The sequence below is a fragment of the Anguilla anguilla genome, chromosome 11 (genome assembly GCF_013347855.1).
Source record: "Anguilla anguilla isolate fAngAng1 chromosome 11, fAngAng1.pri, whole genome shotgun sequence".
NCBI lineage: Eukaryota > Metazoa > Chordata > Actinopteri > Anguilliformes > Anguillidae > Anguilla > Anguilla anguilla.
In genome coordinates, this window is record NC_049211.1 from 39,797,940 (window position 1) to 39,814,371 (window position 16,432).

General features: G+C 43.6%; 1 protein-coding gene across 2 annotated transcripts in view; it reads right to left on the reverse strand.

Annotated features, from left to right (window-relative positions):
• Positions 1–16,432, reverse strand: part of kcnc4 (potassium voltage-gated channel, Shaw-related subfamily, member 4) — a 46,474-nt gene that overhangs the window by 23,345 nt on the left and 6,697 nt on the right. The gene's annotated exons all lie outside the window — the stretch shown is intronic.

Consider the following 16,432-nt stretch of genomic DNA (forward strand, 5'->3'; position numbering starts at 1 on the left):
ATTTGAGCATTTACAATACTGAGATCCTTATTCCATTTACTGTATATTTTTTCACATAGGTCATCATTCACTTCTGATTTAACTAAAATTTGTATTTTACCTATCAAGCTTCTTTTTTTTATCTGGATTAAATTCAATTGCAGTGGTGACAGTGGATTGTTCAAGTTCAAAGTAGCATTTTCTTATTTTGTAGTTATTTAAATAATTTAAATAATATTTTGTATATTTTGTAAAGTATGTAAATAATTATTTGGCTTATCTTTATCCCTAAGCTCAGAAAATGAGCAAACTGTACTTGTTTTATTTGATAAATTCATAATTCCACAATTTATCCACAATTACCAGCACAGCTGAGTGTTTGGAACAGTTATTGATGGATTATTCCAGACACGAATATATTTAAGGATGTTTATTTCTTTCCCAAGCATGTTTAAAAAACATTTTCCATGCATTTAAGGTACTATTAATAATTAAATTTGCAGGTTTAATTTTACGCTTGGAGAAAGGGGCTAGAAATTAATTAAGGCTTAATTGGTAATCTTCAATATCTATCCATGGTTCCTCGTTTAGAATGTTAATAATATGATCAACATAACATTTTTGCACAGCATGATGGTAAAGCTCCAAATAAGCCCCCCTCTTCTCGGAGATAATGTAAATATCTTCCTACTTATACGGTGTGTTTTTCTAGACCAGATGAAAAGGTAAGAATTGAATTTCTCTCTTTAATAAAGATTTAAGTGGAGCAATAGGTATTGTTTGGAATGTGTATAGAAGTTTTTTAACCACATCAACATAAGCGGATTTATTCTACCCATTTATTTAATTTTCAAATCAGACCACCTGTCAAGATTTGGTTTAAGGTCTTTAATTAAAGAAAGAAAATTGTATTTATGTATAGCTGTGGTTTGCTTGCACTAATATGGCATCCAAGTTATTTAATACTCTTCATTTCCAACTAAAATATTTTAAGGCTCTTAGCAAATTCAGTGCGCTGACAGGGAGGACAATACAGGACATCCTTGTCCCATACCCCTGCTTAAGGAGAAAGGTTAGGAGAAAATTCCATTTGTGTATACTTGTGGCTTTGGCAATTTAAAGACTGTTTTTATCATGTCAATACATGGTATTACAGAGATAGTTGCTCAGTACATTGTTAGTGGAAGTGTATGATTCATTTGAGCGTCATGTGAAACTTGCATAAAAAGGGCATTTATACTTGACCAAAATAAAATTTTTTAGGAAGATCGCCCATTCCAGGAGCTTTTTTTAAAGCAAAGCTCTTAACAGCACATTTGAGTTCTCTTTCCATTGTCTTCACTGGCGTCATCCTTTTCTTCCATAGATCAGCGTTTCAGATTTATTGATTTTAAAAAAAAGAGGGTTCTTGTTTTAATTCTGATTTATACAATTCCATGTTAAATGACTGAAATTACCCTGGCCAGGATAAGTGAGTATAGATAATGGATGGGTGGATGGATGGATGGATGGATGGATGATTGAAATTGCTGATTAATACCTGATTGCAGTGTTGCCAGATTTTAAAATGGTGAACCCACCCAAAGCCTTTTTTCCCTTCACAGAAGCACAGAAAGAAGTATCCCAATTAGACAGGAATCTGCCCAATCTGGCAACACTGCCCAATTGTGTCTGTATTCATACCTGGATCCTTCAGGCTTACAGGGTTCTTTTTTTTAATAACTAATGAGCTTAGCTGCTTACCAGATTCACTTCCAAATGTATAATGAAGTTCATTCGAGCTGTGTCTATAGTCATTAGCTTTCTTTAACAGGAAATGATCAAGTTCTAATTAAGATTTTTGCATTTTAATCAAATCTTCTTTTCATTGGTTTCTTATGTTTTTTCTCTATGGTGGTAATTTGCCTCCTCAGTTCATTTATTTCATAATCCAAATCTGGTTTCCCTTCTGATGAGAAGGGGCATGTATTCCCCTTAAATATGCCTTGAATGCATTTCTGGATTATAATATCTATTTCTGATTTCAAGATGATTGACATTACCTGTATTGGTCTTTATAAACAACTCATTATATGTTCTTTAATATAATAAACTCAAAAATTCATTATCCATTAAAATTTTTGATTCATTCACCAAATTCTATGAAAAGATACAGTACCATATATGCTGTTTGACACGTTAGAACAGATTTAATAAAATATGGAATGATCTTAAAAGGAGGAAAAGAAAACATGTCTAACTAAATTCAGGAAAAGGTGGGGTCCTCCATTTGAGCAAAGACTCCGTAAAATATAAAATATATCATGTAAAATATTGTACGGAATAAATTTTCCAAAAAAATATTCAACCAATGCAAGCAGACAGAGTGCATGGCACTGACAGCTAATTCAATTACACCATGTCACAAACACTGCCATATGATTATTATATTTTGTACAAATTTATTGGATATCACGTGTAGCGTATGCCGAAATACCTCATTTACAATGTCACAACCTTAAGCACCAATTATATTCAGCGCCTTGGAGAATTCCCTTGCCGCTGGCTTTCAGCAGTGTTCAGGGGAGCTGGCCAATGCTCTGAATCTAACTGCTATCCATATTCTACGACTACGTCACCTAAAGGCCACTACTTAAACTGACCTCTTCTTAGGAGGAAACTAGGTCAGAAGTAGAATGATAGGTCGGTTTTGTAGATGTTTCGGTCAACACCAGCCTTCATAAGATCTCATCTGAGGGAGGGCCGTAGCTTGTTCCATAGTCTGTGCACAGCAGTTTACATTTTTGGCTGCATCCTCTCTCAATTGTCTGAGCTCAATTCCTTTTCTTTTTGTACTCAAAAACAGGTCTTGGTGTGAAGGTATCTCTGAATACACAAATTCAAAGGATAGGTTCACTCACACCTCTATTTGAATTTAACTGTCATTTTAGAAGGAATTTTCTTTTCTTTTTTTTTAAAGGAGAGTAGGACATCCACCATTTTTGTTTAATTTGGGCAGGAAGTAAGCAGAGAGGATAACAGCTAGAGGAACCAGAGCTGATAAAGTGCCATGCTGGGGATCAAACCCCCGTCTGTGCAGGAGAGATCATTCACAGCCAAGAGTCAGATACCCTACTCAAACCCCCGTCTGTGCAGGAGGGATCATTCACAGCCAAGAGTCAGGCACCCTACTCAAACACCCGTCTGTGCAGGAGGGTTCATTCACAGCCAAGAGTCAGGCACCCTACTCAAACCCCCGTCTGTGCAGGAGATCATTCACAGCCAAGAGTCAGGCACCCTACTCAAACACCCGTCTGTGCAGGAGAGATCATTCACAGCCAAGAGTCAGACACCCTACTCAAACCCCCGTCTGTGCAGGAGGGTTCATTCACAGCCAAGAGTCAGGCACCCTACTCAAACCCCCGTCTGTGCAGGAGATCATTCACAGCCAAGAGTCAGGCACCCTACTCAAACCCCCGTCTGTGCAGGAGGAATCATTCACAGCCAAGAGTCAGGCACCCTACTCAAACCCCCGTCTGTGCAGGAGGGAGCATTCACAGCCAAGAGTCAGGCACCCTACTCAAACCCCCGTCTGTGCAGGAGAGATCATTCACAGCCAAGAGTCAGGCACCCTACTCAAACCCCCGTCTGTGCAGGAGGAATCATTCACAGCCAAGAGTCAGGCACCCTACTCAAACCCCCGTCTGTGCAGGAGATCATTCACAGCCAAGAGTCAGGCACCCTACTCAAACCCCCATCTGTGCAGGAGTTCATTCACAGCCAACAGTCAGGCACCCTACTCAAACCCCTGTCTGTGTAGGAGATCATTCACAGCCAACAGTCAGGCACCCTATGGACTGCATCACACAAGACTAAATTGTACTTGGCAAACAAATAATGGTTTAAGAATTACAATGACAAAAAAGTCATTGGTGAGCCACAGTCAAGATTGGTTGAATGCCCGGCAAAGAAGAATTTCACTATTTTGAATGACCAAAAAAAAAAAAAAAAAAAATTATAGTAGATAGGTAATTGCAGTTGGCAGGTTCAAGCCATTCTAGCGTTCAGTAGTGATGATTCTAGGGGCCCACAGTTTTGGGGGGCCCACAGCAATAAATAAATAAATACATAAATAAATAAATAAACGCAGGGCCCAGAGCAATATTCTTTAAGGGGGCCCACCATTCTGAGCTATGCCCCTGCCAGAAAATGTCAGAAGGCTGCTGCTGTGTGGCCGACTGCATGGTAAACAGATTTTAAACGAATACGCTCTACGATTTTTTTTTTTTTTGTACGTCGCTTTGGATAAAAGCGTCTGCCAAATGAATGTAATGTAATGTAATGTAATGTACCCTTATAAGGAAGATCCACTCGCTTTCACACCTAACATGTTACCTGTGTCTTCCTTTTGCAACTAGAAGAGCTGCCATGATCACTGTATACAACAGTGCATGGTTTTAAAATAGACCTCATTATTGCCAGGTTTCAGATTACCTTAGTAAACAATATGTTTACTGTGAGTGGTAATTTGCAATCATCTTGGCGAATCAGACATACCTGCATTGAGCTATTTGCATAGAAATGAGTCGGTCTGGCACTGAAATGTATGTGGACGACGCTGAATGTAAATATGCACGACCAATAGTCACACCACGTCACTGCTCCCTGGAAGCAGGTTTCCGTGCTGTCTCGATCCACTGGAGTAATTTAACAATCATTTGTAATTTCCTTCTTACTTCTTTCGTACTTGCGACGGTTTAACGGGTGTAAAAGCTGTGCAATCCTTTGGTGGATTCTCCCCTCAGTGTCTAATAACCTCCTACTCAATTCTCACACCGACTCTCTACCCCCCCCCCCCCCCCCCCATCACCCAGGCAAGGTCAGAAACAAGCTGAGAGCCATTTCCGCCTGCCCATACTTATCGATAATGGCTTCTAACACTGAGGCTAGAAAGCAGCATAAGACAAGCTATTATCAAGTAAAATACCTGCAGAGATTGAGGAAAAAATCTGAAAATCTAACGTGAGCGCTACTCACATTTAATGCATCTCCTGACATAATTTCTCTGTCCATCTCTCTCTCTCTCTCTCTCTCTCTCTCAGGTGTGCGTAATCCAGCATTCCCACAAGACTTGTAACAAACAAGGTATTCATGCATAATTAATGGAGATGTACAGAGAGTTCTTAGCCATGTAACGATTTCACTATATTTTATTCTATTGTACAGGTAAATCATGAAGACAAAAAAAAATAAGACAAAATAAAATAAATGAAAACAGGCTGCAGCGGTGTGGGGAAAGAAGACCACGTGCCTTCGTACTTCAGAGTCTGGCCAGTTGCGCCCAATAAAAAGTGATGCTGCTTTTATTATATGTACAGCAAGCCTAACAGCCTCCGTAAGCATTTGGTTTATTTAAATGCCAAATGGTTTACAGGCGCACTAAACAGAGCAGGTGACCTGCACAGCATCTTTCCCCAAGCCGTCAGGGAGCCATGGGAACATACGGCAGGGCGGGGAATGGTAGTTATCCTGCTCATAAAAGGCACAGACCGGGACCTTACAATGATGCTAATACTGGTGCTGTGTGTGTGTGTGTGTGTGTGTGTGTGCGTGCGTGTGTGTGAGCATGTTTCTATGTGTGTGTGTCTGCGTGTGTGCCTGTGTGTGTGTGTGTCTGTGTGTGTGTGAGCATGTTTCTATGTGTGTTTGTCTGTGTGTGTGTGTGTGTGTGAGTGTGTGAGCACGTTTCTATGTGTGTGTGCCTGTGTGTGTGTGAGCATGTTTCTATGTGTATTTGTCTGTGTGTGTGAGTGAGTGTGAGTGTGTGCGTGCCTGTGTGTCTGTGTGTGTGCGTGTGAGTGTGTGAGCATGTTTCTATGTGTATTTGTCTGTGAGTGTGAGTGTGTGTTTGCCTGTGTGTGTGTGTGTTTGTGTGTGTGCGAATATGTGTCTGTGTGTGTGCCTGTGTGTCCCTGTGTGTGTGTGTGTGTTTGTGTGTGTGTGTCTGTGTGTATGTATGCGTTTGCGCGTGTGTGTGTGTATGTGTGTCTGCGTGTCTGTGTCTGTGTGCCTGCGTGTGCCTGTGTGTGTGTGTCTGTGTGCCCCTGTGTCTGTGTGTCCCTGTGTGTATGTATGTGTTTGCGTATGTGTGTGTGTATGTGTGTCCGCGTGTCTGTGTCTGTATGTGTCTGTGTGTGTGTCTGTGTCCCTATGTGTGTGTGTGTCTGGGTCTGTGAGCATTTGCATCTCTTCAGTCCCTCAGATTCAGACTAACACAGACAGACAGTCCATGATGGTCACATACTCATATTAATATGGTCATGGTAATATGAAAAAAAAAAGTAATCAGCAAACCATACAGGCGATGAACACTGCCTTGCACTTCCAAAAATTCTGAAACAATAATTCAAAACCAAAATATAAATAAATAAATAAATAAATAAATAAATAAATAAATAAATAAATAAATAAATAAATAAATAAATAAATAAATAAATAAATAAATAAATAAATAAATAAATAAATAAAACTGAGATAGCGTTCCAGGCACTCTGATATTTATCCTTTTCCTTTTGTACTTTTGGAGTGCCTGGAAAACCATCTCAGTTTTGTTTTACTTCTGCTTTGTCCCCCCAGTTCCAAGGCATCTGTCTTACTTACATTTTTCTTTTCTTTTTTTATTTTTTAAAAAAGCACCCATTTTTGTCTGTAAATAAATAAATTGCATATTAATCTCAGGCTACATCAACATTAGGGACGATCAGGAGCAGCTGGCAGGGCTATGGTTCTCTTTAATATGACAACAGCGCCGGAGCAGCTGTAGGTTTAGCCCCGAGCAGAGCGATGAAGCTCAGAATAGCATTAGCGTCAAGAGCAGAGCTGCTGGCCTGCCTCCTCCCGGCTCCGCCAGCTGCGTTCAGCGCTAGCCCACTCCGCTAGCGGTGGCTTCGTTTGAACATGACAAGCCTCACGTACAGACGGGGCCGGAGCATCAGGTGCTGGGGGGCATCCGGCCGTGAGGTCGGCAGACGTTACTAAAGGGGCAGTTCACTTTCGGAGGTTTCTTACATGTCATTTCAGTTCCAGCGAATGCTGGACCAGACAGACTAAATGTTTACAGTTTTTTTGATAACAATGGCAGCCATAGAGGCAACAGGGGGTTTGTGGTCTAAAGAAAGAAAATACACTTCAGGTAAATAAAAAGCAGCTCGTACGGTAATGTTACGCCTCCAGAGGTTATATATGTCTGTATTTCATTTCATTTTCCTTTAAAAAATGTATGTTAAATCTTTTTTTCAGTTGTAACCATATCCAATGGCAGATGAAATGGAAAGAAGTGCTAGCACAATTTAAAAATGGATGTTTATGTTTATGAATAATGGATTGTTGTGAATAATCACGTTGGTGAATAAATGCAATGAAATTAATGTGTTTATATGTTCAGCCTCTGGAATCATAACATCGCCGTGCAAGCTGCTTCGGACCCAGAACTATCCCAGAGTCCTTTGTGGCAGAACTGGCTTACTGTGAGGGGGACTGAAGTAACAACTCACACGTATGACTCGTCTCTCTGTCTGGCTGTCTCTCAGTCTCCAGTGACACTATACAGCTGTCAGCCCCAACTGTCATCTGGCCAGCAACATGACCACTGTTTCCCTAGCGACCAGCCGTCGGCCCGGGCAACCGTCACCAATAGCTGTCTGAGAGTGAGACCTGCGATCAGAGGTAAACCCTTCTGCACAGCAAAAACAGGCTATCCTCCCAGATTCACAAAGCACCAAATTACACTGCAAAAAACTGAAAATAAAAAATAAATTCTTTTATTTTTATTACTCTTTTGCAAGATAGGACAAACGATTGCCAAATGAGGCGAGACAGTTTGACTCCTTTCAAGAAGACAATTTCACTTGTCAAGCAAAGGGTTAACTTAAAACAAGCTAATGTTTCCAACTTGAGAGAAAGAAAAAAAAAGAGACTAAAACACTTGTTCAGAGAGACTTTTTTGCAGTCTAAACTGAGAAGTGCATTTCAGTACTGGCGTTCAGATGCAAATGTGGCTACATTTGCAGCGTGCCACTTCTCTTCGTGCATCAGTACGCTGTACAGCCACTGACACTGAGACAGGGCAAAGGTCAGTACTCTGTACCGGCCAGATAACACTGATATTATGGTCAAATCTTCCTTGTGTTCAGTTCCCCTTTATACTTTTATATGCATTCAAGTACACGTTATGTGCATGCATGTTCTTTGCTTGTCAGATCTGTTCCGTCTATTGTACGTTCATATAGGCCACTTCACAAGGGGGTGCCCCAGGATGCTAACAGTTAAGATAAATTAAGCCACAATTAAATAAAGGCTCAGACAGAAATAAATCTTTAAAACTGGGTTTTAAAAGAATCAACAATTTTAGCATTCATAATCAGGGAGCATAACTACAGCTGACATGAGTTGAAACGATACTTGGGGACCAACCTTCTGAGAACAAAATCTTAGCCCAGGAACCATACATAGTGTAGAAGTGCAGGTTTAGCATTACCCATATATACAGCTTTAGTGGGGAAGTTCTGGTGATGAGTCGAAACAAGTTACACGTCTGGCCCCTCAAATACAAATTGAAATCACCGGCCAATTATAGTACCCATCCCCGGTATGTCTATTTAAAATCCTTCCCTGTTTAACACTGAAACACAGCAATGAGTCACACAGCAATCAATCTCCCCCCCCGCTCCAGGAGAGCAGTGGAGGAAAGCTCCAGCACTCTGAGAAAAAGCCCAAAATGCGGCTCCTGTCCTGCACTCCCTTCCCCTTCCGCGGGGGAAGCACCAGACTGCGCCGTCTCCGAGGCCCGGGTCCACGGGGGAATTTACGTCCAATCGTCACTCAGTCTGGAATTAGTGGCTAATTCTGATTGGATCGTCTGTGGACGGACATCAGGGAGACCTCGGTCTGCATTTTCCTCTGAGACCGGACAGCTGGAAGCTGACGTTAAGTCATGTCATGCCGTTGGTTCGAGGGAAACAATTAACGTCTCTGAGCCAAACGCGTAGTTACTCTGGCCGTGGAGATGGGCCGTATTTCAGCCCAGAGACCCGAGAGGACTTCTGACAAAGTCGTTCCGTAGGATCACTGGGATCTCGCTTCGTGATCCTGAAGCCATTATCTAAATTAAACACTCCCAGAACGGCACACTGAACGGGAGACAATATAACACAGCGGCGATGGAAGGAATTTCCCGCCAGACCATCATCAGGGCAGTTACCATATCAGGCCATCGTTCAGAATCACATGCAATAGCCACCTCATCCTTCACGGACCAGAGCAAAACCACCATGGTGTTCGTCCGCGTCAGGGATTACCCTGCAGGGGCTAACGGCAAGGTAGTAAACAATTCCGTTATTTCATTACCCCAGCAAAACCCAACACCACTCTGGGGTGAGGGGGTGAGGAGGTGGGGAGGTGGGGGAGTTCCCCTGGGACAGACAGCAGGCACGTTGCACCTCTGAATGGTCAGTTTCCCGGGCCTCTCCCTCATAGCTTCGCAGCCTGTGATTGGGTGTGTAGACGCCGCAGGTGTGGAAGAGGCTCAGATAATGGGTGTGATGTAGTGCCTATTACCCACAGAAAGCAACCGGAGAGCTCCACATCAGTAAGGGAACAATGCGAACCCTACGGTTACCCTTCACTGATTCTGACCCTTAAGCGAATCTACCCCTTCACTGAATCTGCCCCTTCACCAAATCTGGCCCTTCAACGAATCAGGGGCTGGGGGGGGGGCTGATGAGGTCCATCACCGGAGCTGTATGTGAGACTCCCTAATGAAAGTTTGGGGTAAACAATTACAACATGTATACTCAATAGTAGGCAAGTATTCTCACTGGGACACAGCCCATGTCTCGTTGCTCACCGGCACCCTCTGCTGGTCACACAGGCCTTTGCGGTGTGCCTGCTCACTTCTGAAGTCACAGAGGAAACAGCCTTGAAAATACAGTTGGGCATTCGAAACAGGACGATCAGGGATAAAAGGCAGCCTGCTATGGTCCGTTGCAACACACTTAGGCCATTCATTGGTCTTTGTTGTTTCAGAAAACCAAGTCTCATTGGAAAATATGTGAAGCACTGTTCCTCAGGGTCCCGCCCCCATTCTGACATCATCTGATAGACGACATGACAGGTGCACAGGTGGTTAAAAGGGTGTGTTATTATAGTTCTCTTTGATATCCTGATGCATGCAAAGTGACACACGTCATGACAGAATCTGGTGCTTTCTAACACCAAGCAAAGCTGTTAATGACACAGTTTTCTTATTTGTCTGTTTGTGTTATGACACCCCTGATTCGTAGCTGCAAGGCAATATTCAAACACAGCTGTGTCAAATCTAAAGACTAGGCTTGTTTCATACTGGAAAATTCTGGCTAATATTCCCAGCATCAGAGGCAAAACAGAACATTAATCTACTCTGACATCTCAGAGGAAAGGCTTGGACTCCCTCAGAGAAGCAATAAACCTGACAACATTATCTTGGTGATCTGGCATGTGTTTTAACTCCATGTGTTCCAGAATATTCTCAGACAGACACTTTCTTGCCATTCCTGTGGCAGAGACATTGAAAATAAACAAATTGGTTGGGGAACACCAGCCCAAACCTGCACAGCCTACCACAGCACCCCACCTTTGAGGTTGACTCTCTGAAAGAGATCTGATTGGATGGAACACCATCAGCCCACAAAGTGGCTTTGTCCAAGGCCTCACAAACAGACCAAGTCTAGGAGCATCGGTGGCAGCTGTTGATATGTGCGCATGTGCATTATGTTTTTACCATATGAAATGTTTCAGCCATTTCAGGCTGTCTGGATACAGGATATTAAGTTGGGATGGCAAGTAAGTGCTTAACAGCAGGCTTTCATTTATAGTAAGCTGGTGAACATTTAGAAATATCATTCAAAATATATATTTTTTTAATGGCAGAATTTTGAAACTATGAGCATGGGTGCACATCAGTAGACTGGTGGGGAACAAGGCTGTCACACAGGCTGTCCCAAGTAAGCATGACCTCATCTCTCAGTCAAAACAACCAAAAGCATGATGACATTCTGCCAAAACAAAAGCCAAGGTCTCGAGTCGACAATGCTGTTTTTGGAAAACATCCAAAAAAAGACCAAACCGCTAACCGACTCCTTTGTGCGTGCTGTGTGCTAAGGATATTCAAACATTACGGCTCGGGAATCGAAAGCACAGTATCTATGGTACTCCCAATACCACTTCACAATACTGCAAATATCAGCTCAATGAAAAGGATTGAGTTCTGTCAGAGGAACATTGAGGCACTGGGAGAAATCAATTAAAGGCAAATTCTGCACAGATATCAGGCTGTATCTTTTAACAGTAGTCGGTGTGTGGAACAGCTTGTCAGGTCATATTGTGCCGGTGATGGTACTTTAATGGTACTTAAAGGGGTTCAGGCTTAACACAGTACTGGATACCCTCTAGACCGGTGTGTATGCAGGTTTCTGTTTCCACCAATTACCCCAGGAAAATGACCTAATTAGTTACCTACACCAACACTGGATAAGTTGCAGATTAGATCACAGTAAAACGCTCCATATAGGGAAGCAAGAAGTCTTTGGCTGTCATTCATGCACTTATCAAGAAATGTAGGTAAAATGTCAGGCAGCATAAATGTTAGTGCGAAGTAATTAAGGCCAGAAGTTGGCATGAAAACCAGAAACAGACACGACCCTCGTTGCCCACCTCTGCTCTAGACTGTAGGCAAGCCTTGATGAGCTGAATGGCCAAACTCTAGTCGAGGCGGTGGGTGGGCAGAGCGTTCTCAAGTTCTCAGGGTTGAACGCTTTGGAAAATCATCTAGAAAAATGTTAGCGTTCAATTATTACGAGATTACATCAACAGGCAACGCAGATGAAGGAAGTGTCATCGACGGGAATCCATTTTGTTAACAGCCCTTCATCAGCTGCCAGCGCAACAAAGAGCCGTTCCCCCAGCCCCCATTTTATGCGTCCTTCCCATTGTGCGCAGAACTCAAATCGTCCCTGGAACAGCAGACTGCCTCGCCCCCGAACAACAGCTCTCGACCGGCCTCGACCGGCCTCGACCGGCCTCGACTGGCCTCGACTGGCCTCGACTGGCCCTTCTAGGGACTAATCACCATTTCACAGCACAAGACACGCAAGGGCAAAAAAAGGATTTAACGTGAACGTTCCTGAACTAGCATGCTATCTGACCAGAACAAAAGGAACATTCTGGAAGGCAGTGAAGCACTTTTTTTTTTTTTTTTGCCTCATCAAGGATAAACAAACAGGTTTAGGTCAAATCTCCCACACTGAACACAAGAGATGTGGTGTGTAAAGCAGACAGCAGTGCAAGACACAGTGCCAGAGGGCTCGATGTATTTAGCAGAAATAAAATATTAATTTAATCGTGCGCTTACATGCGAGTGTATAGTTTTTGCATACTGAGACTGATTTTTCATTTGCTTTCCTTTTCTTTTTGGACAATGAATGTTCACAGTGTGCAGATTCTTCTGCAATATTGCAGTTGGAAGCTTCAGAGATGCACCTGCTGCTTTTGATTGCTTTGATTGCTTTTGAAAGCCTTCCTGTTTCAGCTGGTTCAGTGCACGACACCTCGCGTCAATTGCAGTGTGCTTAGCTAGAGTTTAGACCTGCAGACCACAGAACTACATAACAACTGGAAGGGCTATCCAAATCTGTGAAATAAGGATCAGACGTTCCAGTTGTAATACAGGTCTGCATCCTAGAGATTTAAACCTGAGGTTTAAACTCCAGCAAAGCACACTGTAACTGCTCTATCGTATGCCGCTTTAGCAAGCATGCTATGGGCACTGGATGGGCTGACAGGCCGATCAGCCAATTATACTTCATCCCTTTGTAGTCTGGATTTGATACCAGACCATGGGGTCCATTCACACATTGAAACAGTACAAGGATGAGCCACCCAGCAGCCCAAAATCGTATAATTGTAAATTCTGGAATTGCTCTCTCTATAGGAGAACAGAAAGCCTTTGGAAAATGCAAAGTATGAATATGGCACTTGTGGGACGCCTCCTATAAACACACCAAACCTGCGACAATGGCGGTGAACAGGTCAGATGCAAGATTTGTGTAAAGATCCTGATGATGTGCTCGTCTGACCTGTAATCAGTATAATCTGGTTTGGCCGGAGTTACACGGTGAACAGCATCACCTCCTGGCCTGCGGCTCCAGGCAAAGCATCACAGCGACAGCATGAAGGCCAATCGGGTTACAGCGGATCGGGCAGGGAAAACGCGCAGGCAGAAAGGTCACCCTTCCCAATTCAGCAAGAGCCAGCACTCGCCCTGGGCCACATTACAACCACAAAGCCCAGATCGGAGCTAGAACTGGCTGATAAAAAAAACACACACTGGGATTCTGCCAAACACTTACAAACACTCACACTCCCTTTAACCTGTGGCACACACAGACAGTGACTTGATTAATGCCTTTGCTCCAGCTCTTGTGGGTGGAGGTTTGCGTGCCATGTTAAATGCACCTTTTGTTAGTCCCTTTGTACAAAAGCGTTGGCCAAATGCCTAAACGGTACACTTGCAAATTGTGACTCTTGAGTGACGCAGGATGTGAAAAATTAGGTAATAAAATTGGTATTAAAACTGATGCTACGATTATGGCTGATATCATGGCCTGATGTGATGATGCAACACATATGCAACAGATGGGCCAAGCATTCGATGCACCGCCGATGCTGCAAACGAACTAAATATATTTTAATATATTATTAAGTTTTAATATATCACATTTTTTTCCCCAGTCAAACTCAGAACAAAGCTGAACAGAAGACTCAGTGCCTGTCGAAGGTCATGCTGTCGGCTTAATAATAGAGCGCAGAGAAACTGGCAATAGCCTGGGTAGCAGGGCCCACAGACATGCAGGCACACCTCAGTGTTTGTTAGAAACTGGATCCTGCGGGAATCTGCTGTCTACTGGTGTCTCTCACGTACACCTCAAACGTGGTCACAGTTTGTATTTGTGATGTAATGCAAAAAAAGTAGGTATCAGTATCAGCATCACCAATATGGCCAGACAGATTTTGGCTACTGATACTGGCCCTAGAATTTCCATATCATACATTTCATGCAATTATTACTTGGATATTTGCATGGTACCGGAATCCGCGAATCACAAACGTCGGAGTGCATCGCATTGGCTGGGACAAGGTGATAACGCAAAATATTTAAAATATGCCGTCACTTTTTTCCGCTCAACGGCATCTTCGCCTTGAGGGGCGCAAGTAACTGTCGAAACACCACATAATATTTGTAAATTTGCGGATCACAGATTTGAACCCGACAGACACTGTGGGCGGCCTGTTCCGACTGTGATGTTGTGGGCATGGATAATAAACCGTCTTCCTTTGGAAGCCACAGAAACACGTCCAGACCTGAGGCGGAACTGCCCGCTCCCTCCTGCCACCTCTCCTCGAAACCCCCCCCCCCCCCCCCCCGCCCCCCCATCTCGCTTCAAAGGGTCTTGCCTTTGAGTGCCAGGCACTCTCGCTAGCGGTTCTCCCTTTGCCAATTATCAGACAGCTGATTAATGGCGGTAAGGGCAGGAATTTAATGTGATAATTATGCTGGGGACGCTTAAACATGGATCACTCGGGTAACGTATTGCTCAAGCGACTAATGCTGACAGGCTCATCTGTAAAACCCACAGAAGACTCCACGGCTCAGACCTGTCCACACACAGAGGAACAAACAGAGTGCCGACCGGGGCTGCGTCTCAGTCAGCCCCCTAACTACCGTGTCTTCAAAGTACGTACTGTCTACTAAGCATATGGCATACTGTTTAGTGCATACCTTTTAGTATGTGATGGGCTGTATGCGAAAAATTATCCTCCATACTATTTTCTATCTGGACTGTGGAAGAGTCGTAAGACGTTCCGCCCTTGCGGCCACACTTACACGTCGTTGTTGATGAAGAAAAAAAAATCAGCAAAACTACTCCTCATTTTGAAGCGAAGCTGTGTGTCATATGTATGCAACCAAAATGGTTGCTTACTTCCTGAAAAGTATGCTCCCAAAGACACTCAGCAAAACCCTGGAAATAAGATTGTCATCCTGGGAAGTACACTAGATTCAGAGAAAATTTTGCCCACTGAATAACTCTCTCATCCAGTGTACTCAACAACTATACTCAAGAGTAAATAAGTGTGCTGATTTGGACTTGGCCCAGGTCTTCAACATGCTCCCATTTCCCTTAATCCCACAAGGTGGGCCTCTGTTACCCACAATCCCGCAGAGTACCTCCCTGTGTTTGGTTCCCTCCTGGGGCACTCCTGGTGCACCTCTGAGAAAGGTACTTAAGGGGATAGTTCACTAGCTGTAGTTTCTGACAACATGCCTGCTTTTACAATGGCTGGTATCAGGGCACCTAAAGGTCTGTGCTCTAAAGCAAGAAAATACACTTCATGTAGCCTAACTCCCTAGCAATTTGCACGGTGACACTATGCCTCCAGAGGTGGTACAGCTTTTGGGTGCTCAAGTCCAGCGTGGGACTCTCCGCAGAGACAGCTGGCAGCCTGTGGGTACCTGGCTGGCTAATGAGAGAAAACCAACCTCAACCCACCCAATCCCCATTGGGCAAAGCCGACTGTGCCCCCCCAGCCACAGCCATTTACAGAGACTAATGAGGCTTGAGCCTGAGAGTGGGAGCTGGTCTGTGCTTGTGGCGAGTGCCCTACCTGACTGACCAACCAGGGGCCCCCACTTCTCAACCTATCACAATGCATCAGAAAAAGGCTTAGCAGAGAAATGAATGGAGGCACACTTGCCAATATAAGACTAGTATGCCAACTAGCAACAACAGGCACAGCATCATGGGGCAAATACAATTCAATCACCAGACTTCAAAACTGGTCTTCTTATTCCCCAAATTATCTTCAAATACAAGTGGAACACTTCCAACCAATGTCACATTCCTGCAGTCTGACATTTAGGTGGAATGGGAAGAAGGCGTTCTCCTCTCTCATCTGGAAGTAGCCAAGAACAATAACACTAATTGCGGTCATAAAATATTCCATTTGTAACTTCTGGTGCTGGTTTATAAGCTGAATTTTATGGGAGTAATAAATATTGCTAATGCTTGTTAGTAGCCTAGCTGCTAAAGACTCACCGTGAGAGCAGGCTTTGCCCTTTAGCCACTGGTTCACACATAGGTGATGTCACCAGCTGACTTTGGCCGTGTCCAAATCAGCACACTTGCCAACTAGTGAGTATACAAGCTATATGCAACTTGTACACTCAATAGTAGGCAAGTGCACAGATTCAGACATAGCCAGTGATGCCTGGAGCGTGGAAAACGTTCTTCAGCCGTTGTTCTCATGCCGCGGGCAACGGGCATGCATAGCCCACCGCTAACTCAGGAGGCAAATTCCAAACCAGGCAGAAAAAAATATGGGT